Consider the following 6261-nt stretch of genomic DNA (forward strand, 5'->3'; position numbering starts at 1 on the left):
ATGCCGCGGAGTGGCTGGGCCCGTGAGCCATGGCTGCTAAGCCTGTGCGTCCGGAGCCTGTGCTCCGCAACGGGAGAGGCCACGATGGTGAGAGGCCCGCGTACCACAAAAAAAAAAAAAAAAGTAATGAAGTGAGACTAAACCTGAACAATTTAAATGCAAGTTCTTCAGTATTGCCTTACCTTTTGCCCTTTTGCTGCCAACAAACTATAGACTTATCGTCTAGGTATTTTTCTTATAGACACTATTATTTTTCTGTGTGATCAATATCTAGATGCAGCACCAAAATAAATGTTTTCCTTGGTCAATGTCAAAATATTATCCTTGACTATAAACATGAATCTATCTACTTTTACCCAAATGAATAAGTTGTCAAAACTTAAAGTTCAAAATTAGTTTACCTTTGTTGCAAAACCATGTATCATGGCTCCTCCCTTACCTGTTTGCTGCAGTCCCTCAACTCCAGGAAGAAGTGACTTGCACAGGGTCACTTAGCTGATCAATGGAAGTTCAAATACTTCCAGGACAAAATTCTTTGATGATACCATACTGCTTCCTAAACAATAGTGCATTTCTGAACACAGTTGTCATAACGAACAGTAATGACCTAAGGAATGTCATCAGTTCCCACAGAAATATTTACACAGCTGGGTTTGTAGACATTATTGGTAGTTCAACAGGAAGAAAGAACTTTTCGCTCTGTGCATCATACCTCCAGGGAAATTAAAGAAATACCATGAAAATGGAAATAGAATTAGAGTTCAAAGACATAATACAAGAATGTTTAGTGTTGTGTAATTTATAATTGTAAAAAATCAGGGCTATCATAAATGACAACAGGAGAACAGTTCAATGAATCAATAGAACACTGTGCAAATTGAAAAATAATTTAACAAGTATTTGAGAGCATGTAAAGATGGTTATAGAATCTGAATTTTTGATTCTAGAGAAACATGGCTGGCCAAGTGTGGCTTCCAGGTTGGGCTTTAAGAGGCCTTGTAACTTCCATTTTTGTACTCTTGGAATCCAGCCACCCTGTAAGGAGTTCAAGCTGTGCTATAGAATGAGGAAGGCCACACGGAGAGAGATTCTGGAAAGTGAGAGGGCATTTTGGATGTTCTGGCCCCAGTGGATGACACCTGGAGCAGATGAACTGCCAAGCTGAGCCCAAGCCAGATTACAGAATCATTAGAAACAATAAATCATGAGTTTTGGGGCCACTATGTTTTGGAGTGGCTTGTTTTGTAGCAATAGGTGACTGAAAAGGTGGGAAAAAATGCTGAACCCCTCTCAATACAAATGCTTAGAAATGAGAGATAAACTATAACAAAAATATTTTAAAATATATAGCTCAGCTGACATGAAAGCTAAGGTGTCAGAAGTGAAGAGGAATTTGAACACCAAAGCAATAATCTGGTGAGCTGAAGATCCAGCAGCCCCAAGGGCTGCAGTTGGTTGTTGGTGCAGAGATAGGCTCTAAGGCTAGAGACTTGGGTTTTAATGCCCACCTGGGACCTTGGGTCACTCAAGGTAAGGAGCTGAAATTGATAGCTCTACATAAGTAAGTCATAACCCAGCTCAAGAAATTAACAAGGAGACTTGAGTCTGCCCAGGGTGCTGCATGGGGAAAGAAAAGGGCTCCCATACTAAGTAGAAAACATATATGCATCATGCGTTTGAAACACAAATTTATGCCATCCAAAGTCATATGTTAATATACAAACTGAGAAATTAATTTAATATTAGATTTTAGACCAGTGTTATCCCTGGGAGAGTTAGCAAATGGAAATGTAAAACTATCCCTTGGAATTCCTACAGAAGAATTAAATTTCTGAAGGAGAGTTTACAATTTTAAGACTTACAAAACACAAAAGGAAATGATCCATCATGAATGAGAGTTGGTGGGTAAAATTACAGGATGATTAGCACTATGAGAACTTGAGAGTAGAAAATTTTGAAGATTTTATTAAATATATACATTTAAATGACAGCAAAAGATAAAAAGTAGATATAAAACTGTAAGAAAAAAGCAAACTATGAAAAATTAACAACAATTTGTAAGAAGTAAATATATAGTAATATAAATGATACATGAGGAGACATAAGGGATAGAAGGAGAATAACCAAGACATTTTGTATTCAACAAGAGCTCTAAAAGGAGTTGGTTGATAGTATTTGAAAGATACTGGCAAGGATTTAACAGAATTGATAAAAGTAATAAATTTTAAGTTAAAAGAAGAGTAAGTTACAAGAAGGACATATTTAAAATAAATTCACACTTATGCACTACAGAACACCAATGAGAAAAAAATTAAAACAATTAGAGGGAAAGGAGAGTTAACCATAAATAAATAGGTATTGCACAGACAACAAGCTTCCCAAGATCAAATTTAGGTCAGAAGATAATGGAATAATTCTGAGTCTTCAAAACATGGATTAAAATAATTGTCAACATAGAGTTCTTCACTAGTTTTACTATCATTTAAGAAAATGAGGGGCTTCCCTGGTGGCGCAGTGGTTGAGAATCTGCCTGCCAATGCAGGGGACACGGGTTCGAGCCCTGGTCTGGGAAGTTCCCACATGCCATGGAGTAACTAGGACCGTGAGCCACAACTACTGAGCCTGCACATCTGGAGCCTGTGCTCCGCAATAAGAGAGGCTGTGACAGTGAGAGGCCAGCACACCGCGATGAAGAGTGGCCCCTGCTCGCTGCAACTAGAGAAAGCCCTCACACAGAAACGAAGACCCAACACAGCCAAAAACATTTAATTAATTAATTAATTAATTATTTTTTTCAAAAAAAGAAAATGATATCTGCCATTTTCAGGAAAAAAGAAAAACGTGCTACTCACATACCTTTTCTCTAAAAGCTACTAAAGGAGGCACAACAGTAAGAAGAAAATTGAGCCCAGAGGAAAGAGTAGTGTGCAGGAAACAACTGCAAGCCAAGAAAAATGGTAAACACAAAGGAACATCAAAATATATATTGATTATATATTTATAACAATAATTGACAAATGGTTAAAAACAGAGTAAAACAAAATTACTATTTACGTACATTTTATAATACACAAGATGACACTACATACTTCCCACTGTGTCTGTATTTGTAAATATATATGTGTGTAAAAGTGTAAAAACATGCATATTGTTGATTCACACTAATATCAGGATTCAGTAATCTATCTCTGGGAAGGAAGAGAAATAGTTTTAATTTATCTATAAATACTTTAATTTACCCATAATGTTTTATTTTTTTAAAGTAAAATAAAGATCACAAGGAAATTTGAAAAATATTAACACATATTAAATCTGGATAGTGAACATATTCTAGATATGTCTTAAGGTTGTCTGTAATGTTCTTCCTGTTTACAATTTTAATTGTTAAAATTAAAATGATTGTGTATATACATATGAAAGATATGGAAAAATAATATAAGGAAATGCTCCATAATATTAACTACAGAAGTTATTGTCAATAGAGGCATTATGCAGGATCCTTGCTTGTCTACTTTTGGATATTTTAAATATTATCTACAATGAGCATGATATTGCTTTTCTATACACACACACACCTCAGAGGATTTTTTTTAAAGATTCATAGGACACTAGAATCGAAAGTTAGCTCAGAGATCATCTCCAATTCTTCCTTGAAGAGATGTAATTTATGGTGTGATAGGAATCAGATCAGTTGTACGGTTAATAATTGAAAAGGGAACTTTCTGGGCCAATGGGAATGATGTGGGTTAAATGCATTTCTCAAAACAGTTTGAAGTATACTTAAGATCTATGCATTTCCCTATAGGTTCTTCTAAGGCAGGGTATCTTCTTAGAGTTCTTTCACAAGTGAAGAACACGGCAGATGCCTAATTAATAAGATCTCAAAGTGGTGGGATGACAATCAATGACTTTTGCAAATCAGCATCATGTAAATTATTATTGTTTCTATGATGAGCCCTGGAAACTGGAGCACATGAAAGGGCTGAACAGGGAGGACACTTTGGTTCAAGATTAGGTTTCTCAAAGAATACCTTGAAGAGTTGAGTTAATCACCCCCATCAGCCAAGCAAGTTGTCAATGTCACGTACATTTATTAGCAGTGATTTATACGCTCTTTAAAGATACCCCTGCCTGCAATTACAGCTCAGATATCCAAAGCTCTTAGATAGTCAAAGATCTTTCTAGGCACATTTGAGGGGTGAGAAGCATTTAAATGGCTGCATGAAAAAGATATTCCCTGCTCAACCTATGAAGATATCTTATCTTTAATCTAACAAATGGTTTCTCCTTATCTTTGGCAGGGGCACAAGATGAAGCAAAGGAACAAAGAAATGGAAGTAAATGACAGTCCTCAGCATTGCAGGCCTCCCGGCCCCGCCCCGGGGGGGATGGAAAAAGACACCTGCGTGCCCTGTGGGGGAGGGTGGGGGGAGGCGAGTCCCAGAAGGATGGGGAATCCTTTGCTCTAATTTCTCTAGCCGCATTTTGTTGTGTTTACCGGCAGAAAGAGAAAGAAAAAAAATGGAAAAAAAAAAAAGTTTTATTTGGTGGGGGGACCCACGTGAATGCATCTTTCAGGCGCTATCCCTGTCATTTCTGTCTTTTCTCTCACGACTCTGCCCCAGGGTCCCAGTGGCACGTGTGACATACATGTGTATCCTGGCTCCTGTCTGCTTTCTCGGTTATTTCACAAAGCTGGTTGGTACAGTGGTTTCTTCCAAGAAAGAGAAGGAAGGTGACTGTTCGGTAAGCTGCAGCCTGCATTTCAGGAACCATCAAACCCTGTATTAGTAGAATCCATGGATGAAGGAGGCAGGATAGAAAATGGGCAAAACCATCAGAAATCACTTGGAAAAAGGTCAGGACGATGAGTTAAAAATGGTGTTATTCAGGGATTCCCAAGGTACAATGTTGTTCCGTGTGGTTGTCAGGAGGATTGTGGAAGTAGAGCTTAATCCGGAGCAGAGCGTGGAGGCATCACAAGGAAGGTGGGCCCTGGCTGCTGTCGGGTCTTCCTTGGCAACAGGACGGCAGGTGAGTTCTTCTCTGACACCGACTTCAGCAGAGCTCACCTGGTTCAGGAGGTCTTTCCTGGGAGCTTCACATGGAGCCCCCCTGGGAGATTAACTCCTTGTGACACAATTGTAAGGGGTGGCACTTTTCTAGGCATTTTAGTTAAGAGACAGGGGGCTGCTGCATTTAGGATCCAAGCATCCGCCTATGAATATGAAAAGTTCCACTTGAAATCTCTCTTTATATATATGCTTCTCATAAAAGAACATCTTGTCTTTGCCCAGGGACTGATGACCCGCAGAGCAGATTCTCATTTGAAGTTAGGGGCAATTAGAGGTGTTGCTTGTAGTTCTGGCTTCCTGGTTCGCTTTTACATGGTGTGTTTTTGTTCATGCTGAGTCCAAGACTAATTTGATGGCTAGTCTCCTCTCCCAGCGCACACTGAAGGGGACCAGCAGTACTAATAAGCCAAGATGTCAGTGATACAGTGGGCGTGAGGGTTGAAGGGCCCAGGAGGAAGTCAGAAGTTGTCACAAATGTCTATCCCAGGGCCAACGTGGACAGAAGCCTCAGGACGCAAGACACCTGCTTCCCACAGCCTCCCAGGCTCTTAAGACCAATCTGTTTGTTTCTGTGGCAACTCGCACTATTTCTTCCACATCTTCTTAAATCCACCTTCCTTATAAGGGCTTTAGAATTATAAGTAAGTTAGCTGTATATTTTTTCTTTGTAGAGGGGAAAAGTAATGGATCAGATCGAGCGTTTCTACAATAAACAGGTGTTCTGCTTTCCAAATATTCCATGGAGTGCTTCAGTTTTGCTCTTTCCTCTAAAGAAAATTCACCTTCTTATCTTCCTATGAATTTTGTTTTGGCCTTTCTGAATTTGTTGCCTCTCTGGATGGCTTATTTGGCCTATTGGAATAATTAACAAGTTGTATTTCTACCTGTGTAATATGTTTTAACACCCTCCGTTTTTTAAGCTGCTCATCAACCTAGCAGCAACAATATTTAAGTGACCGCCTGATTTCAGAACATGCTCATTTCCCCTTCTGCCATTATTCCACGGTTTGATATGGAAACTGTTATGTCCTCTACTGCCATTAGACATCAATTTGTAGAAAAACAAGGAAAAGCCTCGTTTTAAATAATCCAAGAGGGCTTCCCTGGTGGCGCAGTGGTTGAGAGTCCGCCTGCCGATGCAGGGGACACGGGTTCGTGCCCCGGTCCGGGAAGATCCCACATGCCG

The 6261-nt window shown here is 39.4% G+C and overlaps 1 protein-coding gene across 2 annotated transcripts in view; it reads left to right on the forward strand.

The window, feature by feature from the left end:
• Positions 1 to 6242, forward strand: part of MACROD2 (mono-ADP ribosylhydrolase 2) — a 2044226-nt gene extending 2037984 nt beyond the window's left edge. For both annotated transcript variants that reach the window (XM_028499297.2, XM_028499299.2), the window contains one exon: positions 4302 to 6242. The gene's annotated coding sequence lies outside the window, so the exon portion shown is untranslated. The remainder of the gene's footprint in view (positions 1 to 4301) is intronic.
• Positions 6243 to 6261: the final 19 nt, after the last annotated feature.

This window comes from Physeter macrocephalus, chromosome 14, assembly GCF_002837175.3.
Source record: "Physeter macrocephalus isolate SW-GA chromosome 14, ASM283717v5, whole genome shotgun sequence".
NCBI lineage: Eukaryota > Metazoa > Chordata > Mammalia > Artiodactyla > Physeteridae > Physeter > Physeter macrocephalus.